Consider the following 18,856-nt stretch of genomic DNA (forward strand, 5'->3'; position numbering starts at 1 on the left):
GAATCTCCCAATATATATGTAACATCATTATCACAATCAACTTTCTCGGTATCCGATTCAATTGATGTATTTAAATGGCTAGGACGGGATTCTATTTTATAACCGGCTAATTGTTGTAGACGTTGTTTTCTGCTTTTGACGGTAATTTCTTGCATCGCATTAAACTCTTCGTGCTTCTTTTTTCTTATAGACTGTAATTGGTTTTCAATGTTTGTTTCAATACAACCATCAGACTTAATTGAATCGTTTTGTAAATCTTTAAAATGTTCATTGTCAGTATGATTAGAGGATAATGATTCCGTATAATTGTTTTGGGAGTTTTGCGGTAATTGTTTGTGATGTAAAAAATTAATACAAGTATCTTGTGAAGAGCTAGAACGCTCGTCATGCATTAGTGATTTCTGTATAAACAAATCTATAATATTATTTTTTGAGCTCACCTCTTCCTTCAGAAATTTAATTTGGTCTTCGAGTGATTTAATATAACTTCGTTGTGTTGAAATATTACTTTCGTCGTCCAATAATGGAGTATAACCACGCCTCAATTTACGAATTTCCATTTTTATGATATCTTTCAGAGATTCATTCAGATCCGCAAATAATTCAGATTTCAACTTTTCATACCTTATCTCTTCATATTTATCATCTATGAATTTCTCTGAGTCTACAGCACAATCATTTTCATTCCACATTAACTCAAATTCGTCAGGATTTGACAAATCTCGAATATGATTTCTCATAACACGCTCCGTATCCGTGTCCGTGTCCGCCATATGCATCTTATCTATATAAATGACCATTTGTATAATGATGTTGTAAGTGCATTAAGAAAATGGTAAAGCCAGCTGGATTTTGACATGTTCATTAAGTAAGTGAACAATACTTCGCAAACTACAAGCAGTGCTTCTGTTGTTTTATTTGAGTTGAAATTTAAAGAAACCCACGACAAAATAATTTTTTAAACAACTTTAAGAACTTTTTCACATGTAGATTCGGTTATTTCTGGTCCACTAATAAAATCTTCATCTGGGTTTCTATCTGGGTCATTCCATATTTCTCGGCTCTGCATCCTGCAAGTAAAGTAGCCTTACATCTTTAAAATATAAAATCAATCAACACAGTAAATCAATAAAATCAATCAACACAGAGCAACATCATTACAAAAAATATTTATTATTTTCAAGGATTAAGTAATGCCATCCATGTGTCTTTTCTGTATGACATATAACTGATTCCTAACATTGTTTTTTTTTTCTCTTTGCATCATCACAGTAAGGTTGTTGTCATTGTCGTTATATCCAATTGGTTCTCTTTTTTTGCGTTATGTGGAAAATATAATCAACGCAATTATTCCATTTTCAGTAAATTGTTCAAAACTGTTGATATTTTGATTGTCATAGTTGGAACCTAAAATTAGATATCATAACAAACTTAATCACCACAAAACAACAGCTAACTATGCAATTCTGGACAACAAGGAAACAACGTAAAATGACGCTCAAATTATTACAACTTTAAGAAACCTCAGAACTTAATTTCTGTTATTATTGTGTGTGAAAATGGATAACAAAAAAAATCCTGATTGGGAAAATGTAAGAACTGCGAACAGATTCATTGTTATCATTATTAAAAACCATCAAAACAGTTCTTTTAAGAACTTCGCTACCACATAATAAGTTTATTTTTATTTTTATAGTTTCTTTTTAATCATATTTTTTTTTCGTTTTTATTTTTTATTTTAGTTTTTATTTTTTATTTATTTTTTATTTATTTATTTATTTATTTATTTATTTTTTTATTTATTTATTTATTTATTTATTTATTTATTTATTTATTTATTTATTTATTTATTTATTTATTTATTTATTTATTTATTTAAAGTTGGATCCAGTATAGTTACAAGGTACTAATTTACACCAACTATCAAATTAAAACATGTAAATACTAAGTGATAAAAATACAAATAAAATACTAAAATAAATCATCGATTGATCCCCGAATGAGCAGCACAGAGTTTACATTGGCAGTATATTTCAACGTGCCTGATAACAGATTTGAATTCTTTTAGATCTGTCACATTTTTGACACACGCAGGTAGGTAATTCCAGGCTAGGCTAGCGCGAAATTGAAAAGAATTCTGCCCGATACTGCTTTTAGAAGGTGGAATGACCAGTACAGAACCACGCCTAAGACTGTAAGTAGTCTCCTTCTTTCGAAAAATATCCCACATTAGTTCAGGGTTCAATCCATGAAGACACTTATGAACTTCAGTTAAAAGGCTTTTCAGATTTCTATCATGGATAGGCATCTTACTAGATATTTCCAGTATTTCTGTATAGGTTTTCTGCACCAGACCAGTTTTTGCACACAACGCTCTTTTATGGGTTGCCGAAATGAGATTGTGTGCCTGTTTGCTGCAGAACATCCATACAAGGGGGCAATAATTGAAACAAGGTAAAATAAATGAGTTAAATAATAAATCAATCTGATCCTGTTTGAGAAAATTTCGTATCCTCAGGAGTGCTTTTGTCTTTGAGGAAGCACTTTTGCACATCCCTTTTACGTGAGGGTAAAATGAAAGTTTTTCATCCAGAGTAATACCTAGTAACTTAACTTGTTTTGATGGAGCAATAGAAGATGAGCCAATCTGAATGCTGATATTGCCAACATCAGCTCCCAGAATTATCATCTGAAACTTGCTTGGATTTGCAACCATACCATTTGAGTTGAACCAGTTTACCACTTTGACTATGTCAGAGTGCAAACTTTCTAGAACAGCAGTAATGCTACTCTTACAACTAAAAATGGTGTTGTCGTCGGCAAAGTTGCAGATATCACCCTCTAATAACAGGAACAACAAATCATTAATAAACACATTGAATAATATCGGTCCTAGGACAGAGCCTTGAGGAACTCCTAACAAAATTTCTAACCACTCACTAACCGAGGAGCCTAACCTCACTCGATGTTTCCTGTTTGATAGATAGCTCAGTACAAGTTTTAATGTATTATATCCAACGCCATATGCCTCCAGTTTTGCAATTAAAAGACCAAAAGGGAGACAATCAAACTCTTTGGATAAATCCATCAAAACTGCACCGACTTTTCCAGATTTTGAGAGACATTTTTGCCACTTTTGAAGCATGTTTAAAATAGCATACTGACAGCTGTAACTCTTTCGAAATCCACAAAGATATTTAGACAAAAAGGTGTTGAAGAATGGTAACAGTTGTTTGGCTAAAATTCTCTCAAAAACTTTGGAAACAGTTGGTAACAAACTGACAGGTCTATAATTTACCTTGTCTGTGGAGCTACCCTTTTTATATAAAAGGATTATCTCTGCCAAAGATAAAAGACTAGGAAAAACAGAACTGTCAATAATAGAACTGTTAAAACATTTTGTAAGTACTGGAACACAATATCTAGCAGCTAATTTAAGCATCTTCGTTGGAATCGAACCACTGACTTTCTTGCTATCATCTAACGCAAGAATTTCCTTAAACATGACATCCTCACAAATTGGAGACAACTCAAAAGTATGTGTCTGTTTCTTCGATTTAATGAAGAGGACACTAGGGTGAGACGCATACTTCTCAACTGCAGCAAGAACAGCATCACACTCGGATGAAAGAGCTTGAGGAATGTGTGGCATGTTAAGGTTGTCAGTAATTTTATTAAAATATTCATTAAATATGTTTGCAATATCACTATCATTATTATATAATATATCTTTGTCAACAAGAGTAATTCTTTCTTTACCATATTTGGCTTTTTCATTAAACAAAGGTTTTACCGATTTCTAAAAACCTTTACTCATATTACTTCGGCCAAAGTTGGAAAAGAAAGTTTTCTTGTCCTGCCTATTTATATTGACCACCAAGTTTCTTTGTTTTTTAAATGCTCTCACATCATCGTCTTTCCCGGAAGTGTTAGCTACCCTTAAGTACTTAATGTCCGGTATGGTGCACGAGACACGGTAAACGAAAAAGAAACACGACGAAACGAAAACACAAGACAACAGATTGGCCTAATAAAGATCCCTTAAATAAAATGTCAAGTTTTTTCCAACTGAAAAATAACTGCGAGGACAGCATTCCGTTTTGGCCTGAGAAAAACGGTTTGTTTTTTAGCCCAGACATTATTTAGACATTATATATATTAAAAATAATTAATAAAAACTGATATCTCCGATATTTGTAATTTTGTATTACATAAGTGTAAGAGGTTGATAGCAAGAATTTGACGCACATATGCTACGTAGGTTTATGCACGCAGATTGTGGATTTGCCTAGTTAAATCAATATCGTGAGTTGCTTATGACTTTAATTCAGCTGCCTGGTTCCAACCGTCCGAGATCATGAATTGCATATGGAGTTTATCTAATTGTTCATAACGGATTGAAACACATATACATAGGAAAGCTCCGCTTTTAATTTCACTCGACTTGTATGCAAGCAATTTAAATTATATCTAGTAATATTATGAGCAATAACCTCTTAAGATTACTTATTAATAATATCCTGTAAAAAATTCATCATAATACATTAGACAAAAATTGAAGCAATTGATACGCTTTCTAATGAGTTGTATTGTTTATTTAGTGCATTTTTTGTTGAAAAGATACTTTTTTATCGGTCTGATCAAAATTAATAATTTCTTAGGGCACTAAACCTCACAAACGTCAAATACTTAACGAGATGTGCAACAGCACTTTAAGTATTTGATATATATTATTATATAAATATATAATAAAATGGCTGTGTCAACTATTAAGAGTTTCAGGATCATTGGGATTACCGATTAGGTATTATGAACGAAAGTATACCATGTAGGGCATTTTTTGCACTCCCATCCGCATGACAGGGTTAGCCACTATCCTCTGTATGCTCTTATGCTTCCAAATTTGCAAGGCTCCTTTATGCTGTTAAATTCGAAAGAGTGAATTACACCTCCCTTATGCTGTTGTATTGCAAAGAGTAAATAACACCTGCACTTACTGTTGTTCTTACTGGTTATTAGATCATCCTCTGACTAAAAAATTAATCATTTAACATTTTAATTTTTTTTTGCTATTAATAACTTACAATGAAATAGTTTGTTAAAATAATTCTTACATTATGTGTTTGTAGTTTTTTACGTGAGACCAGTAATACTTTTGTATAGTAGTACACATTTTTTTGTTCAGTTACGCAAACATTTTGATTTTCATCGTCAGATTCCAATTGACCTGTAAATATAAAAATGTGTTTGGAAATATTTGGGTACTAACAATTTCTTGTGGAATTAAAAATCATAAAAGCTTGTTTTTATACCTGTCATATATGCCAACAGTTCTAAGGAATTACGATACTCAAAAAAGGTTCTGATGTAATACTCTTTATTCGTTTCTCGTTGCAGGTATCCTTTTATCGCATCTACATCACTTTAAAATACGTTATTTTTATTTTATGCATTGTAATAATATGCTATGGACGGGGGCATGTTTTCCGACTCCTCAGATACTATTTCGACGAAACTTTGGAATGGAACATTCATTAAAGTGTGCTGCCAAAAGTAGTATGAATTGAAAACAGACACAAATCTTGTTCCCACTAATCTGGGAATACCATCTTTGTAGGGAATTGGAACCTAACCGTAATTAAAAGTATACAATAAAAGTAAACACTGACACCCTAATTAAGTGAAAGTGGCATATTGTAAAACTTACAGCTTTGCTTGTATCAAAATTACGAATATATTGAAACAAACTCATGTGTTTGCTGTATTGGGGGCGATTTAGATAGCATAATACTATAGGGTTTTCGGTTGTGGTTGAGGGCTTCGGCACAATAAATTATGCAATCTAAAGAATATATAATAACATAAATACATTTAAAACACAAATACTGAAGTAAAAGTCTATTGGTTATAATTACTAACCTTAATATCCGCAAAATGTAGGTCATTTCCGGTTCCGTTACCTTCAAGTTAAATAGATATTGGCACACTAGAGTAAAGCCATCCACATTTGTTCCACTGAGAGCTATGAATATATAATTGAATGTAAATACATTAACAAAATAATCACAAAATAATTCTTTTACTTACAAAATAAATTAAACACATCTTTGAATTTTGTTGTATAATTATAATTACATGGACGTCCATTCTGCACAACAATGTTCCCAATAAAGTGTCGATGTATGCCCTCAAATTATTTGCAAATGCCAATGCGTCATGTTGCAATATTATTGTCCCATTCTCATTGACATGATTTTGCATACTTTGAATCGAGGAGTTAAATACTTTCTTTGCAGATGGTTGTAATGTTTTCACCTGAAATCAGAACGCGTTTAAAGATATAATTCATAGAAATTATTTCAATTAAATATTAAGATGTTAAACAAGCATAGTTACATGATATCCAATAGAAGGATTTTTCTCTTCCATTCTCCATTTAAATCTATTTAAATCTAACTCATTAGGATTTTTTAGTCAAACGAGCAAATGGAGGTGGATAGTCCCTTTATTCTGACATTCAAATCTGTAAAAGCAGGTATTCCAGTTTGACTGCTTTTTCCTAAATAAAAGTCCACATTTTACTTTTATATGATTTCCAGTTCTTTGTGTTATGAGTAGTTTATTCACACCTGGTTCCTGAAAACAAAGCATTTTTCCATCTTTGACAGTTGCTTCCCGTCATATACCCTCTTATAAGTTGCTCCAAAATGTGCATTATATGTATGTGCGACAACATACCATTTTCCAACAAATTATTACTATGGATGCCAAAGCGCTGTAAAAGTATTTTCATCCGAAACAAAATCTATATATCAAGCATCATTTTAACTGTCTTAAACAAATTCGATGTCAGTCAACGTACTTGTGGAAAGGTCCATTCGAAGGGACTAATTGTAATAAATCAGGACGGAAAACCATGTTGTCGGACAGCGTCTTTTAAAAAAGAGTGTTGTCATTGCCAATATGTTGAACTAAACCACTTGTTTTCCAATGACTTTCCAGGATTGATATTTCTCTTTCGTCCCATATTAACCGCACCTATAATTATGAATCATGGGTAATTCATTTAAACATTTTAAGGAATAATTAAAAATATGAATATTTAAAATAAACTATTTCAAATATATCATACCTGAGACGGTTTTAAATATCAATCTATCAAAGTGATATTGTAATCACAGATAGTCATTGCCATAGTTGACAATTGGTGACAACACCTTTAGACGAAATGAAATTTTAGAGGACTTTGACAAAGTACCTATAATAATATATATAAACTATTTTATGAAATAAAATGCAAAAAAAAAAAAAGCAATGAATATATATAGCATAATACGCATATACAAAAATGTTCTTGTAATATAAACATACCTATACATCGATTCTTCAGAATCCATTAAATAACTATATACGCGTAGTAAGTTTGTTCGACGAACACTGTTTGCAACATTATTAATTCGTTTCAACACGGTTGTTGGCTTATTCTGAAATTTACAAAATAAATAGTTAAAGCAATAACGACAATTTATGAATGCAATGAAGTAACAGTCTTACTTTCAGACTTTATGGTGCCATTCGTTGTCGATAACCATATTAGTGACGGGTGTTCCTTACAGATGCAGGACCCCTGCATCTGTTAGGAACACCCTTAACAGCTCCACATCTTCTGGATGCAATTGCAGCATGCATTGAGGAAATTCGTTAATTGTCGGAACGGTATATTGCCCGTTACAAGCTTGACAACTTGTAATATTTTTGTCTTTGCTTTGGAAATGTTTAGTAACAATTTTTCTCGACATAATGAGTTGCACCTAAAAATACAGTTAATTATCAGTACATATGTTGCATATATCAATTACCAATTACAGAAGTTTCAAAAAAATTCTTCCTTTGACAAACGTTCCAACTTTTGTTTGATATCCATTGTTCTAAATCGTTAATGATTTGTTGGCATTTTGTCGAATCTAAAGTTATTATTTGTTTTGTTGTCATCAATTACGAAAAATAAATCAGTAAAAGAATAAAGAAAAGTATGCTCCATACAACAAATTGAATTAAATTATTTTGTAACACTAACTTTCTTTCGCATTTGTTAATAATCTTACCATTTGTAAAAACACATCCTAATCGTTCATTGTATGTTTTACGTTTTTCTATCTCTTCGTTTCGACGCGCAATCAATGCATTTGTATTTCTTTCACAATAAACTTAATTTCCAAATATGGAAACGGCGTTATAGTTTTCCATTTATCGTTAATTATATAATACCAATGTGTATATAAATGGTTTTTCTTGCAATTTTACTTATTTGAAGATCTCCCGCCTTAAATTCACCTAAAATTTTCGGATTTTTATAGTTTTTAAAAATGTCCGAAGAGTAAGGTTAACGGTGTAATTACATTTTTTATGCGTTATTATGATTCATCTGGAAATATGAAAACGGCTTATAAGTTTTCATTTATCGTTTATTTTTTAATACCAATTTGTATATTACATGTTTTTTCAACCAATTTTATTTAGTTAAAAATCTTACGCTTTAAATTTATTTAAAAAAAATGTCGACTTTCCCAGTAAACACGAGACGTCTTAAGCACGTCTTAAAAATGTCTTTTGAAGACCAGATGAGACGTCTAAAAGCGTAACGTCTAAAGACGTCTTTGAGAAACGTAAAAAGACGTCTTTTTGCGACGTATTAAAGACGTTTTAAAGACGTTTTTGAGACGTTCCCGTAGGTACCCAAACGTCTTAAAGACGTCTTTATTTAGTCTCTTTCAAACGTTATACTCAAATAATTTTAGCCTATGCGTATTAGGATTTTAGTAATTTTAATTCTGATGGAGATGTGACAAACCAAAACAAAAAAAGGGTTAAGAAAACGATGATGAAGAATTTAATAGAAAATTTATATTTATATGATTTATATAAATAAACAGTTTAATAAGAATAAAATAATATCACATACAAGCTTTTATATAAGCAACAACAACGAAGACAAAATGGTTACTTTCGGAAACTTTTCTTGTTCTAAAAGATGAATGTTCAATGAGCAACAAATAAGCAACAATCAAGCATTTGAAGCTGTTTTGGTTATAAAAAAAGCGTGCATGTATGACACAAAATATACAGTGTAATACTACAAAAGTAAAATTGTTGAGCATGAACAATAACAGTTAGTATCTTTGAAGGTTGTCTTGAACAACAGCGTCAATTTATTTTCGCCAATCACTAACACTTCGGTCTGAGCTCTGCTTGTAAAATATATCTGTCATATTGTGCACGTTGGATAATGGGTTTCTTCTTTGAAGATATATTCCAAACAACCCTTTAATAAAATGCATTTCAGTCATTACGCCAATATATAAAGTAGCTACTGTTTTTCTTCAATAACAAACTTTATAGGTCTAAAACTTTAGAACATGTGTAACGTGCAATTGAAGGGGAAGGGATAGTGAAGCTAAAACTAAGCATTTAAAGTATTATTTTCCAAGTATTGATGAAAGCTCCCCTTGATTTCAAACTGGCTTAAAATAACTCGTAAACATAATCTGCCGCGTGAGGACCAAAAATCACAAATGTTTCTGCCCGAGAAAGTACAAAAAATATCTAAGATACTTACTTTTAATCAGCAAAATATTTTCTTTATTGTCCATTCATATCTCGGATAAATACAGCCTTTTTTGCTTTGCTATTTACTTGTTGTGTTATGGAGCACATTATTCCCTTAACTTCAAAAGTAAACGTCAAATGCAACATTTGTTGAAACAGAACGATGTTCTTTACAAGTTTATTCTATGCGGTCATACGAACGCTGTTTTCATTGTAAAATGTATCCTTTTTTGGACAAATTTAATTCGAATTTTTGGCTACCTCTGTATATAAAATTCTGAAATATCAAAACCTTTATTTCTACGCCAATAATTGCGAATGGGCAAAGAAATAACGTAGTTATTTGTTTCTTGTGAAATTATCTTTAAAACGAAAAGAATTGATGACATTCATTTCGAACGAGATTATACTTGTCTTACAGAGACCAAATAAAGACGTCTTTGAGACGTTTCTTTCGAACGAGATTTTACTGGTCTTACACAGACCAAATGAAGACGTCTTTCAGACGTTTCTTTAAAACGAGATATAACTGGTCTAACGGAGACCAAATAAAGACGTCTTTAAGACGCTTCTTTAAAACGAGATATAACTGGTCTAACGGAGACCAAATAAAAACGTCTTTAAGACGTTTCTTTTGAACGAGATTTTACTCGTCTTATAAAGACGTCTTTAAGACGTCTTTTTCTGGTCGAGAGACGTTCGAACGAGCTAGGGACGAGAAAAGACGTCTTTAAGACGTCTTTGTGTTTACTGGGAAATGACAATTCTCCTTTATCAATACGTAAAATCACAATTATATGAGACTAGTCACTTTGAAATGCCTCGTTTATCAATTTTACGACTAAAATATACAGAACCTGAGACGAGGTTGTCGACCCTAAATGACAATTATCCTTTATCAATTCGAAAAATCACAAATATATGAGACTAGTCTCATTGAAATGCCTCGTTTATCAATTTTGCGACTAAAAAATGTAGAACCTGAAACGAGGTTGTCGACCCTAAATAACAATTATCCTGTATCGATACAAAAAGTCGCAAATATATAAGACACTCTTCTCTTTTAAATGCCTCGTTTATCAGTTTTACGGCTAAAATATATAAATCCTGAGACGAGGTTGTTGATCCTAAATGACAATTATCTTGCATGAATACGAAAAGTTGCGAAGCATTTCGCAAGTTGCAAGCAAAATTAAACTATCCAATACTTTGTCCCTAGCGCTTCTTGTTTCTTTGGCGCTAACATCTTCCGAAATACATCAAAATTGAATATCATATAGAAGAACCCTGGGGACGAGGTAGGAAAATGAACGCTCTGCGGAACAATTCAACAGTTTTTTTGCGAATAGACTGCGCGAGTATTTGATGTGCGTGGGATATTCTTTTCAAAATGTGCGAGAAAATTAGATTACGCGAAACTAACAAAAACGAATAACGCGTGTTAAAATTTTGTACCGCCTTTTCCCACAAAATGGTAAAAGTGAAGAGCGCAATACAAAATTACACTTTTAGCAGTATTTTGAAAGATATGTGATACATCGAGTTGTACAACCCGCAGAAGTTGGTCCTAACGTAACGATTTCGTAAATGACCTCACAACAAAACAGTATTTTTTTCACGTAAAAATACCGGCAGTAGAAGCCACAGAATCTGCTGGAACGAATTTCGAAAACTCACGGGAAACAATTAAAACAAAAACAAACAAATCAAAACAGTTTTTTAACTTTATCAAGATTTATTAAATAGCTTCAATTTTGGGCAGAAAAACAATAACGGATTCGCCTTCTTTTCACCACACGCATTAGAAGATTACATCACTCACTCCCATTGTACACAATCTAAAAGAAAAAGAAAACATTTTCATATAGTGAAGCTTCCAGTGCCTTTAGGGGATGGCCAAGTCAATGGAATTGAAAGCACTGTTTTTCATCTTATAAATAATTAAGGCTAATTCGGAAAAGTATAAAAGAAAAAGCTAAACAATTTGGCAACTAATACTAATATTATATGCAAAGTTCCAACCATACCAACAATTTCCAAATCTGACAAAATCATTTAAGAAGTGTTTATTTTTTCAGGTTTTCATTGATGCAAGACCAAGGGAAATTAAATAAGTTCATTGTCCTTGACCCATTCAAAAACACATGCTTCTTATCATTCAGGTTTTTTTCAACCAACATTAATGTAATCACCCAGAGGAAATTAAAATGTCTCTTGTCTGTGTTTTAAAATCTTGAATAAAATGGTAATTTTTACGCAAATAGTTTAAAAATAATGAACTTTTTTATGTGGGTTCTTCTCAAACACACTTGGGCGGTAGCTTATTGTATACTGTACCATATTTTTACTACTTTGTACATCTATATATACATATTAACTAGAATAATCCACTTTCCTTAAAAATATGCTTTTCGTTACTAAGAGTAGGGAGCACCCTTAATCACGTGTCCAAACTTTACAGAAAAATTTTTTTTCCGATTATAAGAATTTAATCGAGATTTAAGGGGTAGTACATTTCCCGTTCCATGTTACCTTTTCTGCTACTTCGGATTGATAAAGTTTGATATTATAAGTTACTTCAGTTTTACTAAAATCTTGTTAGAGAAGATGATGTAAATTTATTAGTTCCTAGGCCTAACTACCCATATACTTCTTTGTAAATCCTTGTATAATCGTATAAGTGTTGTTCGTCTCAGTTGAGTGTTGAGTGTTTAACTAGAACTTAAAATCTTGTTTGAGAACATTAGTACTACGTAAACACATATATTCTTGTTATTTTACGGAGTCTGGATGATATCATAGATAAAGCGTTTGCCACCGTTTTGTTCCTCTTATAAACTTTACATTTCACTAAATTTCATTTTGTATTACACTATCACTAGTTTCCTCTGAAAATAGTTTGATTTAAAAACCCAATTCAATTACGGCAAAAGTACACTAACGAATGAGAAAAAAGATCTATTCTGTATATTACATCAATAACTTCTCGTGACATAAAAAATATCTTTTAAATGAGTTGCATCTTAGTGGACGGGATTTGCAGTTGGTCAAATTAAAAAGTACTTCATTATTCAATCATACCTATGAGAGAATCGATTTGATAATGGGAAAATCCACTTCCGTCTGACAACAGCGTATCCTATCCATGGTCTAATTGCATAATTTCTCACCTAAGAACAAATAATACACAGCAAGTATACACACAAGTATCTCTTTTCCAGCTTCTTCAATACCAGAATTTGTCACACTTAAGGAGAAGATGAGAGACTTGTTGCACACATTTCAATTGGACATTTGAAATTGATAAGGCGATTTTCTGATGCGGCCAATAAACATCCTAATAGCGACAGTTATAGAAAAGAGAAATAGGGATGTTGGACTTGTTGTGCCGGCCATGTACAACGCCATGACAGAAAACAAATTACATAATAATTCCCCTCGTTCCGGAAGAAGTCATATTTTTGTATTTGCTTAACAATTTGCACAAGCAATGGCCTCAAAGGAATGCATAAAATATAGACGAACAAAGGAGGTATTTCGAAGTTGACGTCAATATTTTATTAAGTGTTAATACTAATATTTCATTAAATAAACACCGTAGTCACCTGAATAAATCTTCAATCAAGAAGAAAATTATAAGAAAATCTAGAATAAATTCAGTAATGAAAGTCTATCAATTTCTCCAAAAAGTGCACTTAATTTTGGAGGCAAAATTTATGATATAGCTTAGTTATCTTAATTACTTATTGTGTTATAAACGCAAATCCTGTCATAGCACTGTTTTTACAAGAACACACATACTGTATAATATTAAATACTGCGGTAGAATATGATACTTTATTGCGATGAATTTTTGCGTGAATTAAATTTCGCAATTAAGGACATCCACGAAAATTAAGCATTTCGCGGAGATTTTTCTTTGCGGTTAGGCCATTTGCTAATATTTCGCGGGGACTAAATCTCGTGTTTTTGACTATTTTTGATATTTTTGACTATTTTTTGAAATCTATTGTCGAAGAATCTAAAAAAAAAGCATTTACAAAGACGAATTCTATCCAGGGAAAGAGCTTTATGGCTCCACTTTTGATGTCGTAGGAAGCTCTTTTCCTCGTTTACAAAAACAATTAAAAAGAAGGGCTGGTAAAATGAATTTTGGACCGGCGTCTGAGGGCTCTAATTGGTTAAGGAGTAAAGTGACAGTATAATATATATATGTATAAATAACACAAAAAAAGTAGATGCTTTTGTAATCGATGAGTAGAGGTAGTTTATTTTGAAAGATACAATAGATTTTTATCTTATCATTTTTAATCGTTTTTTTTTTCTGATAAAAAACGATGACAAAAGAAGTAAGTGAAAGTAGTTTGTGGAAGTGGAGAATTCGACCATGAAAATTTTTCAGAAATTTTCTTATACAAAATTTAGCGGATCACACAATTATTTAAAAATTTCGCGGGTACAAAGCTTTTCGAATTTACACGGTTATTATGCCGAAATCCGCGAAAATTATTTCCCACGAAATTTTTCCTAATAAACTACATTTTATTTATCTTATTGTTAAATAAAATTCAAAATTTGGAAATAACACAATTTATTATACCTTTCTATGGAATTCTTTGCTAAAAGCTTTCTAGTTCTTGATTTTATATATCGTGAAAGATACTTTAAACACTTTCATGATTTGTTAGTTTTGCCTGATCGTTATCCGACTTTCAAGGGACCTACACTTCTGCCATCATTAATTAACATTACCATACGCCAAAAGGGACTATTTTATTCCCTTTAACAGATTTGTAAAATACGGATCACTATGTAGAAAATGCTGACGGAAATAAGCTAATTTTTTCCTTGATCAAGCATTACCTCGTTAAAAGAGGAAAGGCGCAAAGTGACATCGTCCTGCTTATTTTGGCCGGAGTATTATAGGCGAGGGTAATCAGCTTCCCTCATATTGGGTTGAAAGTCATACGTACGACTATAATATTTACTAAGTTTTAATTAGACACATGCGTGCCAGATTTTTGTTCCCATACCTATAAGAGGCTTTGACATTGCCTATTACTCGAAACTACTCCTACATATCCCTATGAAATCCTTATAATCGAGAAAATATAATAACTCTTGTTAGGATTATCATTTGAACTTGAAACTTACAACACAAAGGGAATCATTCAATATGCCAAACTAGCTAACCGTTAAGAGATTAATTCAGTATTCTCATAAGGGTATTAAATCACAAAAATATATTTTTTTGCAAAAATGTTTTTTGTTTAATGGCATAATCTTAGATTGAATCTTATCTGCCCTATTTCTACCACTGTCTTCAGTGCATCCTGGATTTAACCGTGTTTCGTAAAAAAACATTATCAATTTTGTGCAAAATCATTTTGTTTATAAAGGACATGGGCGGCACTAGATCTCTTAGCCAGTAATTTTATGTAACGTCATTCTTTGCATAAAGCTGCAAATTAAACCTGGCCACTTTTTTTTCAGAAATTTTCTTATACAAAATTTCGCAATTATGCAACATTGGGCAGGAACAAACCTTCTCGGATGGCTCTTACTTTTAATTTTAGAATTAATTTTGCGGATTATGCTGAAAATTAATTCCCGCGAAAAACACAATTTATTATATTTATTCTATGGAATTCTTTACTAATAGCTTTCTAGTTCTTGATTTTATATCATCTAAATTCAACAGAATATGTAAACGAAAATTGGCCGACTGAACTTCACCTTTTTCAAAAATTTACGGGACATTGCTTGATTTGTTACTTTGTCGGTGTTGCCATCGTTAACCGACTTTCAAAATTATCATTTTGTTTTCAGGGACCTACTTCTGTCATCATTAATTAACATACACACGTTAACAGATTTGTAAAATATGGCTCCGGACGAATTTCCAGAAAGAAAAATTCTATGTTTTTTTGCTGTGAACGCTATCTAGAACATGCTGACAGAAACAAGGTAATTCTTTTCTTTGTTATTACATTATTTTCAAGCTAAATTGGTTTAGCACTACCTTGTCACAAGAGGGAGGGTGCAAAGTGACATCCTCCGGCGTATTCTGGCGGGAGCATTGTAGGCGAGGGTAAGCAAATTCCCTCATATTGGGTTGAAAACTGTACGTACGGCTATGATACTTACTAAGTTTAAATATTTATCTATTAGACACTTGCATGTCGCAGAGACTTTGATATTGCCTATTACTCGAAACTACCCCTAAATATCTCTATGAAATCCTTATAATCGGAAAATATAATAACTCTTGTTAGGATTATCATTAGAACTTGAAACTTCGTTTCATCAAGTAGAATCTTTCTGTATTTTGTGGACAAATGATTAATCCGATTTTTCGTCACAGAAAAAGTAACATGAGCAAAAATATATTGCTCCTATTTTGATCCTTTTTTACGTGTTTTTTACGCTTTAAATTAGAAAGGTTAAAAAACATTAAAAGGTTTCCTTCAAGATGAGCATTCTTATTAAAAAACATGAGCTTCAATGAGTTTCCAATGTTTACAAAAGTTAAAGGGTTTGCGGTTTTTTGCACATGCTGTAGATAGAAAATATAAACAAAGAAAATTTAAAACATGACTGACTGAAAAAATGTGAAAAACACCAATAAGAACTAATAAGCAACAAAAAAAGTGAATATTTCCGACTATTTGAATTTCCACAAAACACATTATTCTTAAAATATTCTTAAAATTTCGGATTTTGAGCCTCGATGATTCTTATAAAAGAAATTTGAATGAAAACAATGTGTAGACCAAAAGCGATAAAGCAACAATACCTTCCACCAATTTTAAATTATTTTACAATAGTCAACTCATTGGAAAAGCCTCTGGAAATGTCCAGAGGCTTTTCCAATGAGATTTTAACAGTCAACGTAAGTAAAATTTATGTCTAAACAAGCCACAATTTCGATAACAATTAAATGTCAAGCCTACAGTGTGATATAACAATAGGCCTATTTCAATATCGCCTTTTCAAAGTCATCCGTGGTAGCGAAAAATCAAAACATTGCATGAAAACGAGGTTAGTTTAGATAATGTTCAGGACGCCAAGTTGTTTACTAGCTGTTCTGACCGTAGTTATCAACAAATGTTGGTTTTATAATGTTCAACTGCCGTATTGAAAGAGTCGCAGTGAATAAAAGTACATAGAGGGTATTAATAGTGGTAGTGTGACAACAATTATGAATATTTATTGATATTAAGTGTATTCATGACAACTTTAATGTTGACTAGCTAGCTAGCTATAGCAAGCTAACAAACGTCTTGTTTCTTGCTCCTCCAAAAAGTTTATATTCTATACTGTAAAATCTGAAATATTTACCTAGTTTACTGAAACTTCAAATAACTTATATAATTATAATCTATATATATTATACTTATATTTTCATCCTAGCCAGATAATATAGGATGAATGTTATCGCTAGCTATGTGCACAGAGGTGAGATCTCTTAATTAGTGTCACACTTCCTTGCTAATATCCTTTCACATTCAGTATAAATTTATAATAAACATATTTTGGCTCATTGTTTTGGTTTGTCTGTTCAAGTTCATATTAGTATTGTAGGTGTATCATTTATTGAATATGTTCAAGAAGTGATAAACTACTGAACATGCTGCTGTTCTTACGAAAATGTTTTAGTCAAAGGTCACACATTTTCATAAATAAAAATATTTAGTAGCTACAGTGTAGCTCCCTTCTTTAAGAAAATAGATTTAGGTTTCTCCTAAAATTGTTCTTATTCTCTTTGTGAAAAGAATAAAAAATGCCTATTGATTATTATTTGAATAAATGTTATGGGGGCCAAGATAATCACTGCAAGGTAATTTATTTCATTTATATTCATGAACTTATAAATTATTTGAATTTATGAAGTCACGTGCGATTTGGATCATTATAACAAATTATGTTCATGTCACGCTTGAAAGAATTTGAATGGAAATAAAAACTATGAATTTTTAAAAGAATAAAGTATTAAATACTCTAGGACTCTCCATCTAAGCCATGGCCCCTACTAGAAATAATAGACAGAGTATATCCTTCCATATTTATTAGGCTATTCATGTAAAATATGCACATCTATCATCTTCGTTCAATTAACGGTCATATAACGAACGTACCGTTTGCACATTCAATAACCACTTTTCCCACACGTTCAAATAACGTTCCGCGTGTAACGTTCAAATGATGTTCCAAATTAACGTTCTAATAACGTCATTCCGTTGGTCTAAATACCGTTCAAATATCGTATCGCTTGCACATGTTTCTAAAACGTTTACTTTGAGTTTGTGTAAATAACGTTATAAAAGAGACGTTACAAAAACGTTTAATCGTATACTGTTTTAATAATGTCACAGTAATAACGTTAAAAATACGTCATTTAAGCGGTATTTAAAGAACGTTATTTTCATACCGTTTCAAAAACATTTAATTTATGTTTGTGTAGAAAACGTTGCAAAAGAAGCGTCATAAAAACGTTTTTTTTTAATGTTCAAACCAGAAACGTTAAAAAAGAAACGTTTAAATAACGTAATTTTTCGGTTCCGAACGTGGCAACAAAAAAACACTTAAAAATAACGTTATAATAACGTTATGTGCCCACTGGGTATTAACAGAACAATTTGTTACTTTAAAAAACAATAGTAGCGACAACTGTAACATTCTTACAGGCCATAATTTTTAAAGAATCAAGGCTCAAGGGTACTTATAAGTAAGCATGCTTTTACCTTGGATGATTTCATTGCTTTTATTACAATTTGTTGAATATATCACACGAAGACCAGTATTCAGCCGAATACAAATAATTCAAAAAGCCTACGATAGCCAAGTCATAACGTTATTTACAGATGTTTCAAAAAATAAAAGATGTCTCTAACAAAAAATAAAGTACATATATATGTCAACAACGTTGGTTAAAGCTCCAACAACTAGCTAGTAGTAACCAAACTAGTGCTAGTGTAGCTAGCTATATATAAAATCCAAATTAATCAACTTTAAGAAACCCAAAGGGTATAAAATAAATGCCATTTTCTATTTCTTTTTTAGTTCATAATTTGCCCATTTGACAAGTTAATATAAGAAATAATAAAGGTAAACAAACTATATGTACATCACTTCGCTAAAAAATTATAATTGTCTCTAAACGAACCTCGTTTTCATGTTAGTATATCTATTCCGGCTGTGTATTGTGCGGAATGGAAATGGATATTGAAATAGGTCTATTTACGTATAT

Source organism: Hydractinia symbiolongicarpus, chromosome 1 (genome assembly GCF_029227915.1).
Source record: "Hydractinia symbiolongicarpus strain clone_291-10 chromosome 1, HSymV2.1, whole genome shotgun sequence".
NCBI classification, from domain to species: Eukaryota; Metazoa; Cnidaria; class Hydrozoa; order Anthoathecata; family Hydractiniidae; genus Hydractinia; species Hydractinia symbiolongicarpus.